Source organism: Aythya ferina, assembly GCF_964211825.1.
Source record: "Aythya ferina genome assembly, chromosome: 2".
Taxonomy (NCBI): domain Eukaryota; kingdom Metazoa; phylum Chordata; class Aves; order Anseriformes; family Anatidae; genus Aythya; species Aythya ferina.
Genome location: NC_140297.1, coordinates 138,307,565 through 138,319,810, shown reverse-complemented (window position 1 = coordinate 138,319,810; position 12,246 = coordinate 138,307,565). Strand labels below are relative to the sequence as shown.

Sequence of the window (12,246 nt, the reverse complement as noted above, 5' to 3'; positions counted from 1 at the left end):
AGGATTATTCTGGAGCATTTAAAAGTATTAACAGAATATTACAGGAATTTGCTTGTTCTTTATTTTTTTGTGATCCTGCTATTCTCTCCCCCCCTTTCCCATGCCTAACAGTAAATTACAGGAGTCCTTGTGTATTTAATTGTGTGTTTGTGTGCTTATTTGTAGAGATGCAGGGAATTTTCTGTTAGTTTGTAAGAATTCTGCTAGGCTTTTGACACTAAAATATTGGCTTTTGGTTGCTGTTCAGAATTCAGAATTTATTCAGAAATGAAGATCATCATCTGCAAGAGAAATTTGTTCTACTAAGTAATATGTTATGGTTCTTATGCCTTTGCATTTCAATTGGTGATGGTTTAAATTATGACACCCAGTCCTTGGCCTGAGGGCTTGTGATTCTGTAACTTTTTTCAGATGCATCAACTAAGCATTGCCTAATTTGTTATGAAAGTGAAAGAAAAGTTGTTCAATAATTCTGACTAAGTTGTGCTGCTAACATCTGTTTCTGATAAAATTTTGGTAATACGATAAGAATTTGAAAGAATTGTGTGATTACTGGGTTCAAATAACCATTCAAATGATAGTCAACCAAAGATGGCTTTTCCTTCCTTTAGAGAGTCATTTATATGTATGAGGTGTTATTAAGTCCAAATGGCAGAGAAACCTAATGCTGAGTGGCATGTGAAGGCAATGTGTGGTGTTTTGAGATGCTGTTCTTCATGGAAACTGACAGGTTTCTAAGATAAGTTTGTTTGTAATTGCTTCTTGAATTCATCGTTAAGTGTATTTATTATTTAATTAAGGACACTGGATGAATACCCATTGTGAAAAACGAAGGTGACTTGCTGTTATAGAAAATTCAAAAATGTATGCTTGACTTTTGACTTTTAATCACTGTATTTAATCCATAGAACAGTGTTTCTCAAAAGAAGGTTGTCTTTTGATGGGCATAGCAAGTCCTTCAAAACAGCCTGCTTTGAAGGGTAATGGCTGAGTTGAAGCTTGGCTGGTCCTGCACCATAATTTAAGGCCAGACTCTGATACTTGGTCTGTGTTAGTCGGGCAAGATCGGCACAGAACTTCTGGCTGTTTCGATGATTTCCATGTGGATTTTCCACGCATTCACCTCCTCTCTTTTCCCTGGTTCTCTGGATATGCAAAGGGAGGCAATAGAGAAGAGGTGAAGTCAGAGGATGGGGCTATTGCAACCAACGTGTCTTTCCTGTAGGATTGCTGCTCTGTTTCATAGTTTCTTTATCAATGTCTGTGAAAATGTGTGCATGTCTGTATTTGAATGTCATTCATTGTTTGAATGACTCTTGAACCACAGAAAAATTTTTGGTCTTTATGTATATATGAAGCTTGCATATTACAGGGAGAACACATTCTACACCTGCCTCTAATTATACTTTTTTTTTTCCCATGAAATAATCATACATTGTGTTAGGATCTTCAGTGAATATCAGAATCCAGCCCTGGTGATCTCCTTCACTACTGGAACCTCTACTACCAAATTTTTCAGTTTTATGTGCTTCAGCTGTATTTTATTGTTACTGCATTCCAGCTTCCTAAAGAAAAAAAAAAAAAAAAAAAGCAAGCAGTTGCTGTAAGGTTAGGGTGTGCGTGTAAGTATATCAGGTGATATAGTTCTTACACTGTAAAACCTCACCCTTTCTTAACTGCTGTACCTTGTGTGTATGTTCTTCTGAGTATCTTCAACTCAGATTCAGGCAGCCTCGATAGACAAATGTGTGTAAGTCTTATTTGGAAGCAAGCCAGTGAATTTCAAAAACTAGCTCTAGGAGATATCTGGATGATCAGGGGCCTCAGGGTTTTCAGAGAAGGATGAGTGTTGTGTACTTGATCATTTCTTTCCCATGGTTACAAGCTACTTTGAAACAAGGGGAATCCTGTCTCCTTTCAGTGAAGGAGAAGAAAACAATGAATTTTTTATGAAATTTGTGTGTATAGATACATATGTATATACACACTAAATATAAGCATATATTACATATGTGTATATACTCATGTACACGTGTTATATGCATACATATATATTATTTTTTTGGTGACATGCTACAGTAACTATATCAGATGCCCCATAATGGGCATTTTCAGGTGGACAAGAATTGCAGTTTTTATAATTCTTTTAAATTTCTGTGCTTACTAATGCTAATTTGTTCAATAATGTGCATGCTCTCTTGTTACTGACCAAGACTGTGAAATGTCTGTATAGCTGTTACCAAATGTTTGTGCCTAACACCTACAGTTAACTTAAACCTCCATCTAAACTGAGGCTTTGTCTGTTTTATTACTAAGAATGGAGTGTCTCAGGAATGCTAAACTAGTATGTAAAGGATACTCATTGTTTACATGGTCTTTCTAGTTACGCATTCCCAACATTTATCGGATGCCAACTATTTCCTTTGGAGCACAATTCACCGGAGTTCCTGGTAAATCATTACGTATTAATCTGGCTACACAAATTCACAGTTCTTAACTTTTGTTTTCCAGTTGTTGGATATTGTTATATCAAAAATATAATTACAGGCATTGAACCTCTGTATGGATTTAGTCCTGGTCGGCTACATAGTTTGCATGTATGTAAAATCAAGATTTTTAGATGAATCTCTGAGTTTCAACTCATGCTACTGCATTATTTGCCTTGCTTTTCTCTTCATGGAGTTTTCTCTTCATTCAAGTGCTTTTGTCAGCCTAACTCAGTAAGATATTTCAGCCTAGCAATCTGTAACAGGCATGCTCTTTCTAGCTTCCTGCATGTAGAGGAAGGCTGTAGTAATCTCATATCTCCCTTTTACTTTCGTATGTCAGTTGGGTTAGGATTGTCTTCAGAATTCGCTCCTGCTTGAAATAAAGGCTTTTATAAGTGAGATCTTCACTGTCTTTGATCCAAGGTAGTGCTCTTTATTCTTCTTGGATAGCTTATTTAATCATCCTTACAGCATTCCTAGCTGAGTTTTTGTGTTCCATTTAACTGAGAAAGGCTTCTTTCTTTCTTCAGTGGTTGTATCCATTTTTAGACAACGAAGCTAATTCACCAAAACCATTTGGTTTGTTGGTGCCTTAGTTGTGCAGTGGCTTGGGCAATGGCACCAGAAAGGCATGTTGGGGTATGCTATGCTGGTTCTGAGTCATTGTTTTAGAACATTGCCCTGTGTAGCTCCATGTAAGGAGCTAAGAGAAAATGCAAGAGGAATCGTCAAGATATCGGTCACGCTCTGTGCTTTCTGGTCTTGCTGCCTGTTCTGGAGAAACTCTTGCTTTATTACTTGTGCTTGGTGCTTTTTGGCTGACTGCCATATCTTCAGGTAGAGCACCCAGACTTTCTCTCCCTGAAGTTTGAGCCAGTAGTCCTCATCAGCTTTCCGTCCTCTGATCCTGTTGCTCTCCTTACTCTGCCTTGAAATGGGTTTGTAAAATTGCAGTTTACATCCTGATGTTAGGCTACACACGTAGGATTCCAGAAGGAAGATACGAGTCTGTATATGGCTCAAAAAACAGGGATAGAGGAAAGACTGTTCCAGAAATTTTTAAGGGCCAAGAAAGATGTAGATATTGTAGGTACAGTCATGGCACTCCTAATGCAAAGTTGTGTGATGACTTCTGGTTTATATCAGTGTATTGTTTTGGTATGGATGAGTGCACTGGATGTCTGGAATCCACATGTACACTGTGCTATTCCTGTCCTCGCAAAAGGATGCCACTATCTTCCATCTCCCATCAACAACACCAGAAACTGTCAACATCAGAGCTCGGCTGTGGCCTGAGGACATCGCTCTTGTTGGTCAGATGTACATATGATCTCTTTTATGAGAGGAATGTTGCCAAAAGAAAGATGCAAGAAGTCAAAGGAGGTTCAAGTCACTATGGAAGTGTGGGGCCACTATGCTTACTTTCTATCTTTTCATCTCAGATTTAAGTAACGTAATATTTCTCAGGATCAGCTTCTGACAGTTTTCAGACAGTAGATCTGAGGCAATGCTTCAAGACTGACCCTTTGAGACTAGGGACTTGCCATAGTATGTTTTTTTTTTGTTTGTTTGTTTGTTTTTTTTTTCCACTGGAGAAAAGCAAAGAAAGCAGCAATTTTCCCTATTCTGTGTCAGGCCTTCTTTTCAGATTTTTATCTCTTCTCCCTTTATTGGTTCCCCTGAGGTAGTGTTTTAATTCAGTCGTCATGCTGTGTTTGAGTGCTAGTAGTCCTGGTCAGCTAAGAAGTGTGCTGGAACATACCCGAGATATTCCCTTACCTCCCCAGTCTGCTTGGATTCTGTCAGTGCAGGTAGGTGGTCTTGGCCTTATGTTCTGGATCCGTTTGCTGAAGTTCATAGATCAGTGTATCCTTCTGAAATGTGATTCAGATTCACAGGGGTAGCATATGCATGGTTCTGCTTCAGATACTCCTGAGGAGCCTGTACCCATTGTCTTCTTGATGCTGAAAGTACAAGATTTTTCTGTATTCTTCATGAATATATCCCCAATTCCCCAGTTCTAGAGTGCTGAAATAAGGAAAGTTGTTTCTTATTTAACCTTTGTGATGTGGCAGGTGAAAAATTTCAGTTTTGCAAGTGGAGAGGGTATCTTGTGTCTTGTCCCCAATCACAATTAGAGTTAAGAGTACAGTAAACTTCTTTTTCTTGTACTGAGAGATTCTGCTCTGCAGTAGCATCAAAGGCTGATGTTGAAGGCACCAGGGCAGGAACAGCCACGTGCTCCAGTACAGGGTAGGGCCTGCGCAGCTGGAAAGCAGCTTGGCAGGAAAGGGCCTGGGGATCCTTGTGGACACCAAGTTGAACATGAGCCACTGACACCTTTGTTGGTGATGTGAACAATGAGATTGAACACATGCTCAGCGAGTCTGCTAATGACACCAAGCTGTGTGGTGTGGTCAACATGCTGGAGGGAATGGCTGCCATCCAGAGGGACCTGGGCAGGCCTGAGAGGTGGGCCTGTGTGAGCCTTATGAGGCTCAACAAGGCCAAGTGCAAGGTCCTGTATTGGGACCCAGGGCAATCCCAAGCACAAATACAGGTTGGGAGGAGAATGGACTGAGAGCAGCCCTGAGGAGAAGGACCTGGGGGTGGTGGTAGACAAGAAGCTTGACATGAGCCAGCAACGTGCGCTTGCAGCCCAGAAAGCCAGCCATACCCTGGGCTGCACCAAAAGCAGCATGGCCAGCAGGGCGAGGCAGGTGATTGTTCCCCTCTGCTCTGCTCTCGTGAGACCCCACCTGGAGCCCTGTGTTCAGCCCCGGGGCCCTCAGCACAAAGAGGACATGAACTTGAGTTCATGGAGTGAGCCCAGAGGAGGGCTATGGGGATGCTCACAGGGCTGGAGCCCCTCTCCTACACAGACAGGCTGAGGGAGCTGGGGGTGTTCAGCCTGGAGAAGAGAAGTCCCTGGGCAGACCTTACAGCGGCCTGCCAGTGCCTAAAGGGGGCTACAGGAAAGCTGGGGAGGGACTCTGTGTCAAGGGCTGTAGTGGCAGGGAAAGAGGGAATGGCTTTAAACTAAAAGAGGGGAGATGTAGATTAAATATTAGGAGGAAATTCTTCACTGTGAGGGTGGTGAGGCCCTGGCACAGGCTGCCCAGAGAAGCTGTGGCTGTCCCATCCCTGGAGGTGCTCAAGGCCAGGCTGGATGGGGCTTTGGGCAGCCTGGGCTGGTGGGAGGTGTCCCTGCCCATGGCAGGGGGCTGGAACTGGGTGGACTTTAAGGTCCCTTCCAACCCAAACCATTCCGTGATCTTTCATATGAGGAGAGGCTGAGAGAGCTGGGACTGCTCAGCCTGGAGAAGAGGCTCAGTGGGGATCTCATCACTGTTTATAAATACCTGAAGGGAGAGTGCAGTGAGGATGGAGCCAGGCTCTTCTTAGTGCCAGGACAAGAGGCGGTGGGCAAAACTGGAAATTAGAAGGCTCTCTCTGAACATAAGGACTCAATTTTTATTTTTTTAAACTGTGTAAGTGACAGAGCATTGGTACAACAGGTTGTTAAGAGGTCGTGGAGTTTTCCTCCTTGGAGACTTTCAGAAGGCAGCTGGATGTAGTCCTGGGCACCTTCCTTTGGGTGGGACCAGACAGCTTCCAGAGATTCCTGCCAGCCACAGCCACTCCGTGATTCTGTGGTGTCTCTCAGAAATTCTTTTGAGTTTGTAGCCATTTGCTTCCATCTACACCTTCTAATATAATCCTCCTTTTTGTTGACCTTTGATCTGCAAAAAGGAATGCAACATTTCAGTTAATTTTCTTACTCTTGCTGCCATCTTTCATTAGGATTAAGCTGTTTTCTTACATTGGGAAGTTAACCAGCTGATGTTTTTCCAGAACATCCCACAGCTAACATTGTAGATGTCAGGCGTGCTTTATTTTTCTATTTGCCTGTCAAGTTCTTTTGCTTCTATTGTCTCTGCTCTAGGGAGCTCTTTAAATACTGTTTTCTGAATCTGAGGACCATCGTGTTGGATAGATGCATTTCTGTGAAGCTGTTTGAGTGGAATGAATGAATACATACAATTAGAGAGAAAGATAGAGGTGAGATCTTCAGCATTTTCAAAGCATGTCTTTCTCAGATCTGCAAAACCTTTGCTCGATAGATCCGTGAATTTGTTGCAAAACATGATGCTATTCAGAGGCTGCTCAAGTGAGGTAACTCTTGACAAGGTGCTCTTTGAGCTGCTTTTCATATGAACTGTGTAGTTGACTGGAAGTTGATCGTTATTTCTGGAAGAGCCGGAAGTATGAATATCAACATATCTGTTCAAGGATGAAGGAGGGCATTTATATGTAACTGTATACAGCTGCCATGTCTTGAAGAACCTCTGCAGTTGAGATTTCTTCCCTAGCCTTTCTGCCTTGAGGCCTTTTTGTAGAAACCTGGGACAAGCTGCTAGGAATTAAGGGTATGATATGGCCCATTTATATGATACCAGTGTTTCTAGTCACTGGTTGAGCCATTGCTGTATTGTTTGCATACTTGAGTGATTACAACAGCCGCATCACTGAACTGAAATTTTTCCAGTAACAAGTTGTAAATTTTTGCTCCCTAAGCTTCTTTGTGAAGGAATGTTATTTCTGTCTCTACCTACAGTTATGGAGCTTTGCTTTTGATTTTTTTTCTCCTTAGTATCTCCTTATGGAAGCTATGATAAGCGTCTTTGAATGGAACAAAATGCAACAGGCTAAATGAGACCCTTAGAAAAGTTAAGAAAATGAGATTAATAAGTAGAGTGCTTGGAGGCAGTACAACACTGAGCATGGACCAGAACCAAAACCTATAAAACTTTGTCCCTGCTGAAATGAAACATTCTAGGTTAAGTAATTCGGGAATCTTAATAGATGCCTGCATTTTATTTTTTTTATGTTCTGCCTTCATATTTGTTTAAAACTTGGTTTAAGCAAAGAAACTTGGAGGTCAATTCCTACTACTACGAACCTTTTATCTCAGTATCTGTATCTTTCTAGGTTCAAAATTTTACATTTTAAATTTTGGATTTTTTTTCTTGATGAAATTTTTACAAATTTTTCTTAATTCACTTTTTTTTTTTTAATACTTTAGAGTGACATCATGTGCATGCAACTAAGGAGTTCATCTGCTTGAACTCTGTTATTTCCCTTAGGATGTAGGGTACTGTGAAGATAATGACCAGGTTTGGAGATCAGTAATGCCATCTAATTAGTGTGTATTGTGTTATGGTCTGTTTTCTGTATTTGGTGAAGTTTGTTAAAAAGTAAGTGGGTCATGTTGGGAAAAAGTAAAGATGGATAGAAACACCTTGAGATGTTGCAAATAATAACAAACTCACATCATTCAATGCAGAGTAGAATAAGCTACTAACTGGGCTACTATTTTAAAATACTTAATACTTTTAACAGTTGATACTACTATTTTAGAAGTGTAAAACTTTTGAAAAAAGCATGTCAAATCCAGAAATGTGTAGAAACAATATCAATGATAGATTTACAGTCAGTTACAGTAGGTCTAGCTTGCTGTTTTATTTAGTAGTGCACGTTTTAGTTATTTTATAGCTAGTGGTTTTGTCAGAATAATCTCTGCCTTTGATCATGAATAAGACATTAACAAAGACATATTGTTTATTTGCTTTTTGGAGATAAGTTTGAGGATTTTCCTACCCCTCTGGAACTAGTTTCTCTGCATTATCAGTAAAGGTTATTGTATGGCTAATTACATGTCAGTTCAGGTTGATTTAAGAATACAAATGTTATTGCAGAAATAGAAGAGGCTTAGACAATTATTATTTTTAGTGTTCACCAAATCTCCAGGGCTATGTTTTTCTTTTTTACTGCGGTATGTTCAAATGAGCAGGCTTGAGAAGGTTAGTTAGCCACTTGGGATATTAAAAACGAAGTGGAAACTACATTGTTTGTAGTTTTTATAATAATAAAAACACATTAAAAAAAAATGTGTAGAGAAAGAGGAAACAGCAAACTTCTGGTGAGTCTGTTCCTGTCTATCACCTACTGGGATGGCAGGAAGAGATAGCTTTTAAATGAGTACATCCAAATGTGAGAAATCCAGAAGGCGTGCAGGAAAAATAAGTAGTTTTTAGCTTCAGTTCTATGTTTTGATGTTAGTCAAAATGTAATTCAAGCAATTGTATTCTGTAGCCACTGTGTGACCTACCCAGCGGCAATCAGAGCCTCCCCCCCCCCCCTTTTTTTAAGCTAATTGGCCAATGTTTAGTTTACTAAATGTCATCTGGACTCAGTAAAAAGCAAGTGACCTGCATTGAATTAGTGTAATTGTAATACAAACAGAACATCTCATAGTTTTGGTCTCATACAGGAAAAGAGAAAGTTGGAAAGATTTTTCCAGTTTGATAAATAAAACTGAAAATATGGGGAGCCAACTTTTGGCTCACAGTTCACTTTACCTGTTAGTGTCTTACCTCTTAGAAATAAAAAATGGCATTTGGATTTTGTGTGTGTTTTCTCTTTGGAACTTTGGCCCCTCTGGGAGAATCTTCCTTAGGTTGTATTGCCTGTGAGTTATTAAATCACGACCAATCATTACCAATTCAGATTTCATTAGAGGCATTGCCATTTCAGAAAGATAACTTTTTTGATTACTGTCTAGGATTTGGTGTTTTATTTTACCTCTGTTGGGACTGATTTGGTAGTATCAATTTTGATTGCTGTTACATGGTTCATTCTTGCTGCAGTGCTTGCATCCAAAATAACCAAGTGCCATCGAGTATCAGTTCCAATGGTATATTTGAATTTTTAACTTTGCCTTTGCTCTTTTAGTTGTATTATTCAGTTTGGTTTTAAAAGGTGATATTTTAAAATGCAAGATTAGTGTCATTGTGTAAGTAATATTGTATTATGGTTCTACTTCTCTTTTCATTTGGTGATTCAAATGTCCAGACTGTACTTCATTAGGCCTCCTACAGCTTGTATCTGCATCATGGCCTACAGAGTAGGAGGGGAAAAAAAGCTAGATTTGCACTAGCAACTGCATTCCCTTACAGGAAGGGATGTAGATAACATTTACAGTAATGTAAAAATGAAATTAAGGGGCTACAGTGGAAAGGGTATTTCTGAGAAACTAGCTAAGAGTTCCAATGCTCTCCCCAGTAGGTAAGGGGAATGATGTTGTTCTCTGTACATACCTGGTATCTGGAAAGACCACTTAACTTCTGAGTCTTGTGTTCCCCTAATACTGTGTGTTAGTGGGGCACAGGCAGGAGACAGTGCTTTCCACCTTTGCTTGAAGGAAGATGGAAGCTTTTGAGACAGTGTTCAGTTACTAGTGGTCTAGTCATAGACTTAGAAAATCTTCTGTAATCAATTACACACCTCGATTATTTCAGTGGATTGTGGGTGTTCAATATCTGGAATCTTGTAGTTAAATTTTTGTTCGTAGTTGGAACACCGCAAAGGAATGAGTCATTTCACCTTGAGATAAAGCAAAAATCGATCCCAAACTCCTGTTGGTTGCCATTCGTGAATCAAGTAGGAAACAGCGAATGTTGTTTCAAGAATTGCTCCTTAGTGTTTTATGTTTCTTTTGGTGGGTGTGGTCGTTCTGTTTGCCTACGTGGGTTGCCCTAACGTGATGATTTTCCTTTGCTGTTAACAACATCACCTTTGGAGATCCCTGTGAGCAGTCAGCCACTGTAGCTTTTACAGTCACGGTGTGGAGATCATTTTTCTAGCAAGGTTCTGTACTGGTTGTGACGTGGCTAGTTTCAGTGACTGCTTTCTTCTGTGTTATGTGTAACTTCTTAAGTATTGACTCTTAGATCTAAGATCTAGGTCCTAACGTAATCCACAAAAAATCAGAAGCCAAGGAGCTGTTCCAGGGAGAGAAAACAATATGAAGGACAACATGGAGCGTTGGGAAGACTTCGTTCTTTCATTTCATCGTTGTGTAATGTACCATTCTGCTGAATTTGTAAGTTAGATGTGGGGAAAATACCATGCCTCTTCAGGCTTTGTTGGGTGAACGTTTAGGGAATGTGTGCGGATGGTTTGTGCGAACACTGGGAGAATGGGAAGGTGGTGGTGGCAAAGATTTTTCCAATCATGCACAAATTTTCATTGTGCCATTCTGAAGCTGTTTTGTGTGTGATTTTTGGTAGAATAGAGTTAATTTCAGTTCGTTTGAGACTTTCCTACTTTCTAATCTGAATATTCTTTGCTGAAACTTAAACTCATTAGCTCTTTGTTCTGTTCCTTATAGACTTGAAGAATATTGTTTTTCACCCTTTAAAGTGGCATTTAACATGTTGGAGACATTATCATGTTTCACACTATAGTCACCTCCTCTTTAGTCTAAGCAATCCTAATTCGTTCAAGCTTTACTTGCAGATTGTGGTTTTTTAAATATCCACGCATTCTAGTGGCTCTCTTTTGGACCACGTTCAGTTGGTGAGCATCTCTCCAGAAGTGTGATGCCTAAAACTGAACACAATACTACTGCTGGAGGTCTAACGTGTCTTAAACAAAGAACAACTACTGCATATTTCTTGAATGTCTTGTGTTGTTACTACTGTGTGTGGTTATGGCAGAAGTTTCACGTTTACTGGCCAGGCAATTTAGTGCAGCTTTTTCTCACAAATATAAGTTACTCACTTTTTGACTCCTCTATTAGTAAATAAAACTGCAAATGCAGTTTTTCCACTTCATGTCTTAGTGAATGTTAATGTATTTCTGGATGTAATCACTGCCTCATTTTCTGGGAAACTATGGAAAAGACTGTGGGAAGAAAAGAAAAGATTCTGTTATTAAAGTAAACTATATTGTTGTGGTTTTCTTGGATGGAAAGTAAGTTTCTTAGGCTGGATAACAGAATTGATGTAATGCCTTTAAGGCAATGCATTATAGGCAATAACGCTATGTCTGTGAACTTCAAAATACTACTGAATCAGCAGTAGAAGGAAACTATAGTGAAAGAACAACAAATTAATTGAAAGAATATTCCCTGGATTGAGTCTCTTGTACTTTGAGAACAATTCCCATGTTTTGCGACTGATAAGAAACAAGTTGTTCAGGTTCAATGCCGAACAAAACTACTTGGTAATGTTCCGTGCTCATGTTCTAGACCTCTCAAATTCTGTGCAAATTGGAATTTAAGTGATAGCAAGATGTTTCCATCAAGAGAGGAACAACAACCACCACAACCAACTGACCAAACCCCTCTTCCCACCCTTGAAAAGACCTCCAAAAGCACGTACATCCTCCCTCCTGCTGCTGCTAGTTAAGTGTATCTTTCTTGGTCAGTGTTGATGCAGTGTACTCAGAATGATGATAATGAATTAGTTTGTGGCTCATTTTGAGTTTTCCTTTTGGTGAGTGGAATTGTTGGACATGCTATTGAATCTTCTCATAGATGGTGCCTGAATGCTTCAGCTTCTTTCAAGTGATTGAAACTCCTGAGGGCTTTTGCATGACTTACTTTTTTTTTGTCGTGTTTTGTGGTAGTGTTCAGCTTATTATTATTATTATTATTTTAAATCACGGTGAGTTTTTTGTCCCTGCACACTGCAAAAATGTGTGGATTTGTAATTACTGGTGCTATAATCTTTCAGTAAAATGTGTCAATAAAAAAAATCAATAAAATGTTAAGTAGTTATGTGGTTTTGTACTTACTTTTGAATTATTCATGAGTTAGTTATATTTTTCTGAAAAATCCTTTACATGGTGTTTTTTATATATATTCTAAACCTCTAGCTGCCTGGGGTAGTTTAAGCAAAAAAATCTTGAG

General features: G+C 39.5%; 1 protein-coding gene across 2 annotated transcripts in view; it reads left to right on the top strand.

Annotated features, from left to right (window-relative positions):
- The window catches only part of STK3 (serine/threonine kinase 3), a 155,463-nt gene that overhangs the window by 60,666 nt on the left and 82,551 nt on the right, over positions 1 to 12,246 (top strand). The gene's annotated exons all lie outside the window — the stretch shown is intronic.